The following is a 14,257-nucleotide window of genomic DNA, read 5'->3' on the forward strand; positions in this document are numbered from 1 at the left end:
TCGTGGTAACACAGAAAAATTAGGTTATAGAGAGCCTTTCTTCCCCGTCAACGCCCCCAAACCGAGGAGATAAAAGTCGCTCATTGTCTGACTCTTAGTCGCGGTCGAAAACTTTGTCCCCGGAGGACTCCCTTAGTCTCCCCTAATTACCACTCTACGACGTTTACGCCTACCTAGACAAACCCCCCATTAAACACGTCCGGTTTTTGTTAAGTCTCTGTACAAAACTAGTATTGACTCTTGATAGTTAAATATAACTAACTCGACCATTATTATCTAGTCTAATTCAGTACTTAAATAGAATAAAACACCCTACGGTTATCCGAATCTTCAAGACACAAATAGTACTACAAAACATGCTATTTATTAGATTCTGAACCACACGTAGTTTTAGTACATAAGGTGTCCATAAACGTCAGTCCAATTTATATTACTCGACAAACAGAAAAGGTTGTGTACCGTCAGGCAGCTAATTAACGTACAAGCCTCGGTCATTGATTGTCCAATACGCCGAGGTCCCTCAGCGAAGCGCCTTCTTTTCTAATTATTACAACAAACCAAGAACCACATAGGTAGGTGGCACATCATCAGCGCGTTGTATGCTAACGACATTCCCATCGAGCGCAAATCTTCTAGACGACGATAACTGATTCGGATACGTCTTCTTCTCGTGCGCATACAGCCAGTACGCATACATGTGACCCCTAGTTGTACTCCTTGTTCTGTCCAACTGGGACCTAGATCTGACGCGAGCAAGCTGTGCCTCTACTCTGGTTTATACGCGAGGGAGAGCGCGCGCTCTATGGTTTCACCGTCTAAGTAAAGTTATCATTTAGCACCTTGATTGTTGTGTATTGTTCTTACTCGTGGACCTCTTACACACAGAGCGTCGCCTTTCTACGCAACATGCTCGAGCGTCCTTTAACTATACCCAGAGCTGCGCAAACAACATCGTAATACTGTAGTATCAAAGACACAACCTGCTGACAACACATAACAGGACAGATACACACCTACAACTACCCACATGTCAACACGGGACGGGCGCACACTTTACCCTGAGATTGTATAATTCTTCGCTTGCGAACGATAATACCGCCCTTCTTGGAGGCCTATAATTAGGTTATCTTTCTTTCGTGGACCGACTGTAGAGTGGCTGTACTGATGTAGCGAGGTCTTTCGCCCATGTTCCGCTTCTTTCTCAGAATAAGCTGATGTGAGAGCTATGTGACATGCGTCTTGTCTGGAGGTAGTTATTGCTTCCGAGAGAGCGCGACGCTTTACAGGGTCGACGCTGCACACCACTATACATAGACGTGTGCTAGTCCTCAGCGCGCTGATTCCGTATCGACAATATACCACTATACATTTTTCCTGATCGCGGACCTACAAAATTCGTCACAAGACCTTCGAAATTTAGTACACCGTTCGTATGATTTTACTAAGCTTAATACAGATAGCAGAACATCGGACATTAAGGTTTCAGAATTCGACTGCTTCAACCTTCAAATTGGCGTCCCTACTCTGTTTACTTGTTGACCTTCCTTAACGACTTTGATCGTTCACCAACATCGTACCACTGATCACATTCTCAACTTTCTTGGGTCCCCCTTCCCAGCGTCAATGTGTGCGTTTGCCGTCACTCTGGGCGGAAGTCTCGCTTGGTTTGCGTGCCAACTATCCAGCTTCCTGGAGTATAAACGGCCAACATGTTTCTTCTGTGACTCTACCACACGAATTCACTACTCGTGTGCGGTTACCAGTGGCCTTCGCTTTCTGACGAGCCGCTCCCTGCGTACCACCTCAGCCCTACGTCTTCGCTGTGTGTTTCTGTGTAGTACACACGCAACTCCATATTCCCTTGCCCATTCCTGTTTTCCCTCACCTCGCACGTTCTTAGTGTCCTTCTACTACGCCGCGCCTTGAAGCGCAAGTTCATATACTTCCCTACCTGTCCAAGGACTGTTGCGCCCGCTCCGCCGTAGATCCTCTTCCCGAAGCAACTAGCGCGACCTGTACGCACACCCTATCTTATACCCGGGTAGCTGTCGTCAGTAACTCTAGTGGCTGATTCTCACCTGGGCGAGTCAAGTTTCTAAAGCAGCGTACTCTCGCGTCAAGTTCCTGGTCTTTTCGAACTGATTATCGCGGCAACCAGTCTGGTCCGTGGGCTGACGTCTCGCCCAGCAAGTTAACTACATAAATCGCACAACGCCGAGTCTCTATTTCCATCCTACCTATTATACAGACTAGCCAAAAGCGAACCTAGCTGTCGCGTCCTCCTGCCGCTGTGTCCCGGACTCTGCGACTCTCTGCGATAAATGAAGTTAATGCAGTACAGCGGGGTCCTATATGAGTTGACGGATCAGAACCATATTCCGACGCGCGCTGATGGCACCCCGAGAATTTGACTACACAAAATTTCCTTCTCCTTCTGCGTGAATATTTGTTCTCGAAGTTATTACCGCACATTGATAACCTTAATATTGTAGAACACAACATGACACATTATAAACACTTGAATAGACGTATTGACATGCTCCACTTAACTCCACGATAACTACTTTGTATTACATTGACGGATCACAGGTACTATATAAGGTGCTCCGTACCGTACTCTATAATCCGGTGACCATTAATACTGCTACAAGAATTCAACGTCTTAACACACCACTCCACCAGAACATACCCATAAAGGTTCCCGACAGAGTTATCAGACAATCTCGATTGGGACATATGGTATACACACACACAGCCACACTCCCCACTACCCTAACGTGATCCTTTCAAACAGAGGTTTATGTCTGCCATTATGACATCATAAAGTGGCCAAAATCTGATCAGCTCGTTTTCAGACAGGTTTTTATATAAATGGATCAGGACAAAAATTGAGTGAATCTTTTTCCTGAAACTTTCAGAATCTCTTTACACAGAGGGGACACATGGTTATGTATAAAAGACAGGAAAAAGTGGATTTTGAATAATAGGTGACCTATATAGTCGACCTCAATGAGGATGAAACCGTTTCTCACCTCTGCCTGGACTCAGGATGGTGTGACAGCCAAAGTCAGTGATCTTCACCACCATGCGGTTGTCGACCACACAGTTGGTGGACTTGAGGCGACCGTGGACCTCGATGTTACTGGAGTGGAGATATGACATGCCCTAAAGAAGATATAAAGCAAGTAGAAGAGAGAACAGACCAAGATGGTTACACAGAGTTGGCATGTCTTGTATCTAGTGATAGAATCAGTACTCAGAGCTCTTACTTAAGTGAAAGTAGTAATACTGAAGTGTCTAAGTTCTGTTTACCAAGTAAAAGACCTGCATTCAAAAATCGAAAAGTCTAAAAGTATTGACTTCAAAGAACGCCTAGTGCATTAAACCATATATATTACAATTCTGAATTATGATTATTAATGCATCAATGTGTTTATAACAGCAAGTAAAAGTGGAGCTTATTTGAATTACTTCATATACTGCTGCTTGATGTCTTAACCCAGGGGTCTGCAACCTTTTGGACCAAAACAGCCATTTTGCCCCCTTTTCCAACAATTTGTTTTGTCTGGAGCCGCAAAACATGTTTGATAGCTTATAAAGTTGTATTTACTGTTATATCATAGACAAAAACTACAGTTTCTTTGCATTTATTATTTATTACATTATATAACTGTTAACCTCTAATAAGAAACAAATAACTCTTATAAGGAGAATACAAAAGATACACAGGCCTACTAAAAGTACAAGTATCTTAAAATTGTACAGAACTTGAGTAGTTCATTATATGCCACCACTTGTTGTATCACTTAACTCTCCTTGAAATGCATGAAGGTTAAGTAAAAGTACACATATTTTTATCCTAACACATTAAACTCAATAAATCAGGCCACTTGGAAGATATTGCAGAATAAAATTAGATAAAAGTGTGTTTCGTCTGACAGAAAATTCTGCGGAACTCGTATTTTTTCCCTTTTAGATCCAGTTTAGTGAATTACAAAACAAAAAAAACAGGCAATACCTTTGCTATGTCATACATGACTGATATCTTAAACTCCATGTCCATGAAGGTTTCATCTGGGTAGGAGATCCTGTCATTCAGAATGTACTGCGGCAGAAAAAAAGAGATAAAGAAGTTCATTTTTTATCTCATTATGTGCATTTAACATCCTTTAAGTGCTCCTTAAACTGTGTCTCCATGACTTATCAAGTGAACAGTAAAGTCATAAACTACATGTAGCCTACTGTAGTGATTTAAAGTTGAGAAAAGTCAGATCAACATTGCACAGGAGTATACGATCGAAAGCAGTGCACCACCATTCACAAAGGAGGTCAAAAAGATTTAAAAAGGTAATAAAAGAGGAAGTTCAATGACAGAGAGATAATAAAAAGGAAGAAGATACAATAACAGCTACTTTGACAACAAGACAAAACAAAATACACCTCTAAATCCACCAGGCTTATATATCTACATATAAGTCATGTGTATTTTTATAAATATATGTAATAGTTATCTTTTGACACATGGATCCTGAATTCTTTGACTCTTTTGTGGATTTTGCTGCTGATAACATGTAGCTATAGAGCTCAAACTAAGGTATACAACCTGATACAACTATTTGGAATCATATTCAAGATATTTAATTAAAGTAGGCGCATAGTTAAACTATATCAAATGTGTGGATCTCCAGAAAAATTATTTTACTTGTGTTTTAGCGTTTGACGTGAATCTAATGTCCTATTTTTGGTTTGTATAATTCTTTATGCCTTATTGTTGAATCCCTTTTAGCTGCATCCTGTAAATGAAAAGTGCTGTACAAAAAAAGCTTTATTATTATTCTATCAGGATATGATATGCAGGGGAAGTAAGTGTTAGTGATGGTCTGCTCTTACCCTGAGTGAGCCCCTCTGACAGAGCTCAAACACTCCAAAAACGCCGTACTCAAACTTCACCGTGCCGTAGAACTTGGTCAGGTTGTAGTAATCTATCCGTAGCAGCTGAAACATGAAGATATGGAAGTGAGGAGAAAATTAAGGGGTTATAGGCAGCTAAAATGGCAGTCATGCATCATTTACAATAATACAAATGCTCCCTCATTCACATTCTTCTGATTTATCATTAGGACAAAGATCAATATATTATGTTGAGCGACAAGTGGAGAAAAAGGTGCAGGTGGGTGGACCAAAAAGTGTTTAGTTTGATTAAAAAGAGGTATAATAAATTGGTCTCTTACAGTGTTTAGCTCAATCCTTTGGTCCTCTGTGAAGTCTCCGTCTGTTTGTTTCATCTCTTTCAGGATAACAGGCTAAAAAATATAGAGGAATAAGACATACATTAACACTGAGTGAAAATACTTAATTGTTTCTTTGTTTTTACAAATCAAAATGGCTTTTGACCGTACCTTCTTGTCATAGCGGCCACGATGGTTGAAGAACGTGCTGTCTTTCCTCTTATCTTCATCGATCTGTTACATTCATGCACACACACATACATGTTTTGCTACAATTGTGAGGACCATCAACCCAAACTACGTTGTGAGGACCCCCCTTTCTGCTGAGGCCAGGAGGATGAAAATATAATTTTACCACAAGGTAGGGGTAAAAAATCAGAAAAATAACTCCAAATGTTTACAAAACTGTTGATCACAAACATGATGTACTTCTCTTACTGGAAGTAGGAAACAGCTGATTGATGTTTACCTTCAGAGACACCTCCTTTTCATCCAGTGGACCAATCAGAAGCGGGTTTATGTGAGACCACTTCTTTTGCAAAAGACGCACTTTCCTGTTCTGTCTAACATTAAAAAACAAATAGTACATACAAACAGAATGAGGACGGGGGTAAAGAGGACACACAAATGCAAACATGAAGAAAGCGCTGATTATGTTGGTGTTTCAGCTCAATGAAATCAATTAAAACTGGCCTTTGTTGCTCCACCGTCAATAACTTTATGTCACTGATTCGAAAAACATTTTATTAAGAACTAATCTATCTTGTACTTAATGCAGCTAACTGATGATTTGTCTTGTCAAATTCAACTTTATTGATACAACATGTGTAAAACAGCTGTCAAGCGTGTTGGCTGTTTACCTATAGAAGATGAGAGCGATGGCCGTTACCGCGACAACACTGAGACTCAGAACGATCACAATCACATCCTGCATATCCAAACCTGGAAGAACACACAACGTGTTATGACCAAAAACAGTCATATCATGAATACATTGATGACAGTGAAATTACACTATATTTCTAACTTATATCTAAGAGACCTCAATAGGCGCATTCACACCACAGTACTTTTCCCACAAAGGTTCATGAGAACTTAGTTCATGAGAACTCTTTAGTTCTCATGAACTCGGAATAAGTCCCTGGGGGAGGATTAGGCAAATGAAGCCGCTGACGTCACTTCTTCTTCTTCTGCTTTGGATGTACTGGCAGGCCGCAAACAACTTCACGGCGTATACTGCCACCCGAAGTCCCCGGCCGGAAGTCCCCGGAGTTAGGGACTTCCGAGTAAATCGCCAGAACGCCGACACCTCCTCATCTCCACCGCTCCCTGTTTTCTTTTGTGTTGCCATAAGTTAGTCTCTCTGCGTTTATGCGCTGGGCTAATGGTAATTATGCTAATGCGAGGATAATAAAATGGCGGCTTCACAAAACTTTTTGGGAGTTTGACGGGGCATGGTTTGCAATCCGCCCAGCCAATCAGACATAGGAACCTTTTTCTCCCACGAAAGTACCTGCTCTCTAGCAGGGACGGAAAAGGGGGTAAAAAGGTTCTGATTAACTAATTTTTGTTCCGGCTCTTCGGAATAAAAGTGGGAAAAGTACTGCGGTGTGAACGCGGGCTAATGATGTTATCAACCTTGCAGGAGAAAACCTATTTGAGAAATGACTCAATCAAACAGATACACACTGGAATTGAGAAAGCCTTTAATATAAGCCTTGGAAAATCTAGTCAATTTAAGGGTTTTCTTAAGTTTATTTAAAAAACAACTTGATCAAGATCTTGTTGTTCTCTAAAATAAATTGGAATAATTTAAAATAAAAACACACTTGCACACTACCTCTACATCATTTTGTGTGTGTGTGTGTGTGTGTGTGTGTGTGTGTGTGTGTGTGTGTGTGTGTGTGTGTGTGTGTGTGTGTGTGTGTGTGTGTGAGTGAGTGACATTACATTACATTACATTACATTACATGGCATTTAGCTGACGCCTTTATCCAAAGCGACTTACAATAAGTGCATTCGACCAACAAGATACAAACTTGAAGAAAACAGAATCATAGTACATCAGGTTTCATAGAGCCAAAACATTTCAAGTGCTACTCAACTAGCTTTAGATAAGCCAGTCCTTTATTAGTATATAAGTGCTTTGTTAATAATTCTATCGCTCGAAGTGGAGTCTAAAGAGATGAGTTTTCAGTCTGTGCCGGAAGATGTGTAAGCTTTCTGCTGTCCTGATTTCAATGGGGAGCTCATTCCACCATTTTGGAGCCAGGATAGCAAACCCACGTGTTTTTGCTGATGGGAACTTGGGTCCCCCTCGCAGTGCGGGTGCAGCGAGCTATTTGGCTGATGCAGAGCGGAGTGCACGTGCTGGGGTGTACGGTTTAACCATGTCCTGGATGTAGGAAGGGCCAGATCCATTCACAGCATGGTACGCAAGTACCAGTGTCTTGAAGTGGATTCTAGCAGTTACTGGAAGCCAGTGAAGGGAGCGGAGGAGCGGCGTGGTGTGGGAACATTTAGGAAGGTTGAAGACCAGAAGAGCCGCTGCATTCTGGATGAGCTGCAGAGGTCGGATGGCACATGCAGGTAGACCAGCCAGGAGGGAGTTGCAGTAGTCTAGGCGTGAGGTGACGAGAGCCTGGACAGGAACCTGCGTCGATTTCTGGGTCAGCTGGGGACGTATCCTCCTGATGTTGTAAAGCGTGTATCTGCAGCAGCGGGTTGTGGCAGCGATGTTTGCAGTGAAGGACAGTTTGTTATCTAGGGTCACACATAGATTCCTTGCAGTCTGAGTCGGGGAAACAACAGAGGGGCCGACACTGAACATACTCATGAAGTAGATGTGCTTACTTGTAAATATCGATGAGAATGAACATGATGTCCGGATCGATCGGGCCCATCTTCCCCTTTATTGAAATAACGTCGTCAGGGCTCCCACATAGGATGACAACTGAGATAAATAAACCAGTTTCATTATGACAGAAAGGGTATGTTTAAGCTTTACACATGTGAATTTAGGGGTAGCAAATAAGAACACTGCCTCAAAATGTCCCTTAAATGTCTCAATGTCATGAATGTCCTGACTTGTCTTTGCAATCCTTGTAACTAGAAGTGTTTTTTACCGTTTATGTTCTTGTTAAATCTTGCTAAACCATACATAGGGAAGTATTTACACATCCTTCAATTAATCTGTAGGGGATTTTTAACATTTGCCTTTGAGGTCGACATTTGGTTTGCAAGTTTTGTTGAATCTCAGGCGGAAATACTTCACGCATTATGGTGTAACTTTAACAATTACTCACTGTTGCTGTGTCTTTTCTTAGCGTTAAGTGCTTTCTTCAGTTCTACCTCTCCACGCAGCATCTCTCTGGCTGTCTGTGAGGCAAACCTGGCAGAGGGAGCTTCCAATGCATTGATATACCTGTGATAAAAGCAAGGAGGCAAAATTAAAAAGATGTACACATGCTGCAGCGCTGAATGATCCGACAAAAGTCAATCTGATAAACTGTGTTGTCCCACCAGAAGCAGTCCTCAGATTGGTTGATGGGTTTCTTGTAGACATAGACTTGCTCCCAAGGATACTTAAAATCCAACGTTTCCTTCAGGAAGTTGATGAAAAAGTCTGCGATCTTGCGAGCCGGAGGCAGAATTCGGGTCAGTTTGGGTTTATAGTCACAGGAGAGGCCGAAGCTCCCAGCTGAGATGACGGGAATGCTCAGGCTCAAACCAATCTCATCACTGAGGTGGATAACAGGAGGGGGGTTTAAAAGTAAAACATCAAAAAAGTTCTTTGATGGTGGATAATCAAAAAGAAACAGAGTCATACTCACTCCACTAACTGGAAGGTGGCATAAGTGCAAGAAGGCCCCAGCATGACGCATCCAACTTCACCCATATTCTGCAGAAAGATACATAATTCTGTCATCAAAAAGGCCTTATAAGTGATGTCACTATGTTACAGATGTAATCAAAGGAGTCCAATGGAGGAGTTTCACGGACACTTTGGGATTTTAGCCTTTGCAGACCATTTACATACACAAAAACCTATAGAACACACTACAGGTAAAGGAAAACCCTCAAAAAGCATAATAGGGCCTCTTCAACTAATATATATCACCACAAAACTTCCCCAGTTACAGTAAGAGAGTCACACCTTCCTAGCAGCCTTACAGTAAGTAAGCTTCCTTGAAATAGTTTGACTAAATTACTAATTAATCATTTTGCATTTAAGTTAATCATGTCATGAAGCAATAGTCACGTAACTGTGCCAGCTAGAGACTAATCTAGAGATGATAAACTGTCGTATCACAAAAAGGGAACTTGTTATCGAGCACTAAGCCACAGCCTCCAGTATGAACACAGCAAAGTTTAATCCCTTGATCTTATCACCATCAACAGTAGCTCACTTTTTAACAATGAGATTTTCCAAGGACGAAGAGGACAACGCTAAAAGGAAAACACAGAATAACAGATTGAGGTTCTGGTTTCTTGTTTTCAGGTACCAAATTGTCCTTGCAACATTTTTAAATCTCTCAGTGAGTCCTTTAAGCGTTTTTACTGCAGAAACGTATAATAAATGGCCTCAATTAATGCACCAAAAGACAACTTCTAATACTCTTAAAGGTCACCTATTATGCAAAATCCACTTTGTCATGTCTCTTCTACATCAACATGTGTCCCCTCTTCTTCATGTCTCTTCTACATCAACATGTGTCCCCTCTTCTGCATGTCTCTTCTACATCTACATGTGTCCCCTCTTCGTCATGTCTCTTCTACATCTACATGTGTCCCCTCTTCTTCATGTCTCTTCTACATCAACATGTGTCCCCTCTTCTTCATGTCTCTTCTACATCAGCATGTGTCCCCTCTGTGTAAAGAGACTCTGAAAGTTTCAGGAACAAAGATTCTCTCTCTTTTTGTCCTGATCCATTTCTATAAAAACCTGTCTGAAAATGACCTGATCAGATTTTGGCCACTTTATGATGTCATCACGATGTTTTGTCTTGTGTANCATGTTTCCCCTCTTCTTCATGTCTCTTCTACATCAACATGTGTCCCCTCTTCTTCATGTCTCTTCTACATCAGCATGTGTCCCCTCTGTGTAAAGAGACTCTGAAAGTTTCAGGAACAAAGATTCTCTCTCTTTTTGTCCTGATCCATTTCTATAAAAACCTGTCTGAAAATGACCTGATCAGATTTTGGCCACTTTATGATGTCATCACGATGTTTTGTCTTGTGTAACCATTAGCCAATCACCAACCAAGGTAACCCCCCACCTTATCTCCTGAATCTCCTCCTAGAGCACCATTGTGTTCTTTGTAACCAAATCTCTCTCAGAGGGGCGTGGGGAGGGGCTCCTTATTTTCATCTAAAGTAACAGACAGAGAATCAGCACTTTGGAAACAGGGCTGAAACAGAGGGGATTATGGAATGCTGCAATGATCTGTTTGGTATTTGGAGCCAAACTCTTCAGAGACATGTTCTGTATATATCTGAGACCTAAAATATATGAATGAAAAACAGTATAATAAGGGACCTTTAATGCATCTCATCCTTGGTATTCAACAGTCGAATTTGACATCTTTTGACCACTCACATGCAGTAATTTGAGTATCGCCACCCCCTCACAGGTGCTGCTGCCACAGCCCTGCCGGTTGTACACAGTGGTGTTAAACCCGTTGTAGTTTGCTGTCAACGTGAAGTTTAAACCTTGGGGAATGGAAAGAAGATAAGAGTGATTAATATTCAAATTGAACTCATTAATCTCTTACGGCCATCAAGATTAAATTACCCTGAATCAAGCTGCCACTGGTCCAAATACCGCCTTTGATTTGTCCCAATCAACAATTTCTTAAAATGGCATTTACAGCATCAGCGAGAAATAATATATTTATAATTTGATGATAAGAAGACTAGCCTATGACCTTATTTCTGGTATGAATTTCACACATTGTATGGCTTATTTCAGCAACTTGGGTACTGCCAATAACAAACCAAATATTTTAAAGGAAGTTTCTTAAATTTAGGAGAGATTCCCTTGAGACACTTTTTATCCTAGCTAAGCACAAATGATAACAGCTAGCTTCAGTTAGAAACAAATATTTGATAGACAGCTTCACCGCTGATTTATTTATATGTTTACATGTATTCTTTCAATGTGCAAGCCAGGCGCAAAAATATCCAAGTAATAATAATAATAATAACTTGAATTTATATAGTAAATATCCAAGTAAGAATAAGTTATAGCGAATGTAACCGCGGCCGCGCACAAGGCCTAAAGTTTAGCTGTTCTACTGATCAAAGTTGCCCTCTAACTCAAATTGATCAAACAGCAAAAACTCCACAGATTCAATTAAAAAAAACACGATACAGTTGGCAGTCAACAAAAAGGCCTAAAACAAGGATTTTCTCCCAAGAGTATTAGTGTTTTTATTATCTCAATGAATCTTATTTGAATTGATGTACTGTTGTACTTTGTGTCTTTTGTTGAGGGATCCAGCCCCCCTGACGTGAGCAGCAGCCTTGGGAGTTGGGATTCAGCAGTGTTAGGCCCTCACATGCACTTCACTGCCCCTTAAGTGTGTGTGTGTTTAGTTAATTTTGCACCTTTCTTAATGTATCACTTTCTTTTCAGTTGCTGTGTCTGTACAGGGCACGTGTGAGTGAGTGGCGGTGAGTAATATTTAGATTTGACCTGCTTGTTTCCCCCTCCCAACAGTAACTGTCTGCGCTTATTTAGTCGGTTTTTATACGCTGGATACCATTTTAAATAGCATAGTACGAATTCATAATAAATTGTTGTTGTTTTTACTGGTTGAAGTATTGTTTGTAAATGTGTCTGATATTGATAATAAATGTAATACTCTTGGGAGAAAATCCTTGTGTTAAGCCTTTTTGTTGACTGCCAACTGTATCGTGTTTCTTTAAATTGAATCTGTGGAGTTTTTGCTGTTTGATCAAGTTGAGTTAGAGGGCAACTTTGATCAGTAGAACAGCTAGACTTTAGGCCGTGTGCGCGGCCGCGGTTACACAAAAAAAACGACTCATTATCTAATCAAATATGTGTTAATTATAATTCATGACTCAAAAGCCAGGTTCAAAATACTTGTTTTATTTTGTTTACATTTTAAAGTCAGGTTTCAAGGTTTTTATAGAGGGAATTCTCAATGCACATGGTTGGGTACCAAACCAAACCTCCTTACCTTTGCGTATCATGTGTCCATAGTACTGAAATTATGTGAAGCACTGATTATCATTGAATATCAGGTTACTATTTATTCTTTGATCAAAATGTTCTTTATTTAAATCAAAATGTTTCTAGCATTTGCCTATTTTATCTAGCTAGTTCTTGAGTTATTGTACAGCTACTTGTTACTAGCTACTAGTTGAGACAAATCAAGTTTAGGTTTCTCAAAGTTCTGACTCAAAAAAGGTATTATTTGGTGTTCAGGACCAAAGTCAGTACAAATCAGCACTAATACTGAAATATCTCAAATGTTGCCCAAAACCAATGTCCCTGCCTTGGCCCCATGTTCAAATCTTCTAGAAAACATCTTGTTACATCGACTACATGTCCTAAAGTATTTGTGAAATGTAAATAACTCCATTCTAAATTTAATTTAAAAGCCAGATAAGGTTATGAGTCCATTTAAAAGGTTATTTATCTGTAAAAAGTTTCATCCAGCAAATAAGGACAAGTAAAATGACATCTAAAGTAAACCATTAATCCAAATGAGATCTTTTATGAACAAATAAGTTAATAAACAAAACAATTTGTGCCTGATTTTAGTTTTAAATTAAGTTATTTTATTATTTACTCAACAGTTGATGCCTTATCACTCAACAGTATGCAGAGGAACTAGTTAATACATTCATAAGCATCCACCTTGACTTCTGTTTGAATGGTTTTCTAGTGGCTGCTATCACTTCCAGGTTTAAAGCTGATGTCCAGCGATATAACTCTCCTCATAAAATGTAAATTCCTTCTGACAGTCATGATTGATTCTTTATTATTAGGTTTAATCATTTTGGCTGCTCCAGATTGAATCAAATGATTATTCTCTGTAAGATTCATTCAGCCTTTCATAGGGTTAGGGTTAGGGTCGGTCCATACCATGTTTAATGTTCTCCTGCCTGTCCTCTTCGATGGCTGCTTCCAAAGCACTCTGCACAAACTTCCGACTCCATCCATAAGTGTCGTCCTCCAGAAGCACAACATTCATGGTGAACTCACGCTTTGATGACAAACACTCCTCCAGCATCTTGTTGGCGACCACCGCCATTACTAACACTCCCAGGTAGGGTAAACTGTGTGAGCTGTACATCTTGTTCCTTGAGTTTTTACGGTCTTATCCACCGTGTCTACATGACAAACAGTATATATCAACCTGTTCAGATAAAAAAGGTAGGTTGAAGGTAGGATTTTACATTAGTCCGACGGAAAAGATCCTCTCCATTGACGAAATGGTTCCAGAAACAGACGTGAACTCTTTTGCAGAAGTCTTGATTGTCCAGTCTCCAGAAGAAGAGAAACTTTGATTGAGATCCAACCACTTTTACTACGAAAGACACTTGCTGTCTTAACACCAGTTGTTCCTTGAGTGTGAGCCTGAGATCAATCAACTTCCACCTTGCTACAGGCTGGTCTACCTGCCCTCCATACGTTAATGAACAACAGCCAAGTGACAGTCGGTGCACCAGTCAGAGGGAGGGAGGGCAGGTAAGCTCTCACACTCCATCTGGACTCACTAAGAAACTTATAATGATCATAATTCATTGTGTTTGTAAGAATTTGTTTTAAATCTCCTGTCTGATGAGAACAAAAATGATCACAAATACCATTTGTCCGTAATTTTCCATAATTTAAAGAATTAAAACACAAGTATCTTTGCCGGCTATTATTTATTATTATTTATAAAAGTGTATTATTAATTGCAGTCAGGATTTGTCAACCGGTAATAAACTCTATATGTGACATATTCAATATTTTGCCTTTTTTTAGCCAATCTGTTGTGTTCAGAGAATCT

At 40.3% G+C, this 14,257-nt stretch overlaps 1 pseudogene; it reads right to left on the reverse strand.

The window, feature by feature from the left end:
- LOC104967339 (heat-stable enterotoxin receptor-like) overlaps nt 1-13,555 on the reverse strand; it is a 17,997-nt pseudogene extending 4,442 nt beyond the window's left edge.
- Nucleotides 13,556-14,257: the final 702 nt, after the last annotated feature.

Source organism: Notothenia coriiceps, unplaced genomic scaffold, assembly GCF_000735185.1.
Source record: "Notothenia coriiceps isolate Sejong01 unplaced genomic scaffold, NC01 NC01_scaffold00037250, whole genome shotgun sequence".
Taxonomy (NCBI): Eukaryota; Metazoa; Chordata; class Actinopteri; order Perciformes; family Nototheniidae; genus Notothenia; species Notothenia coriiceps.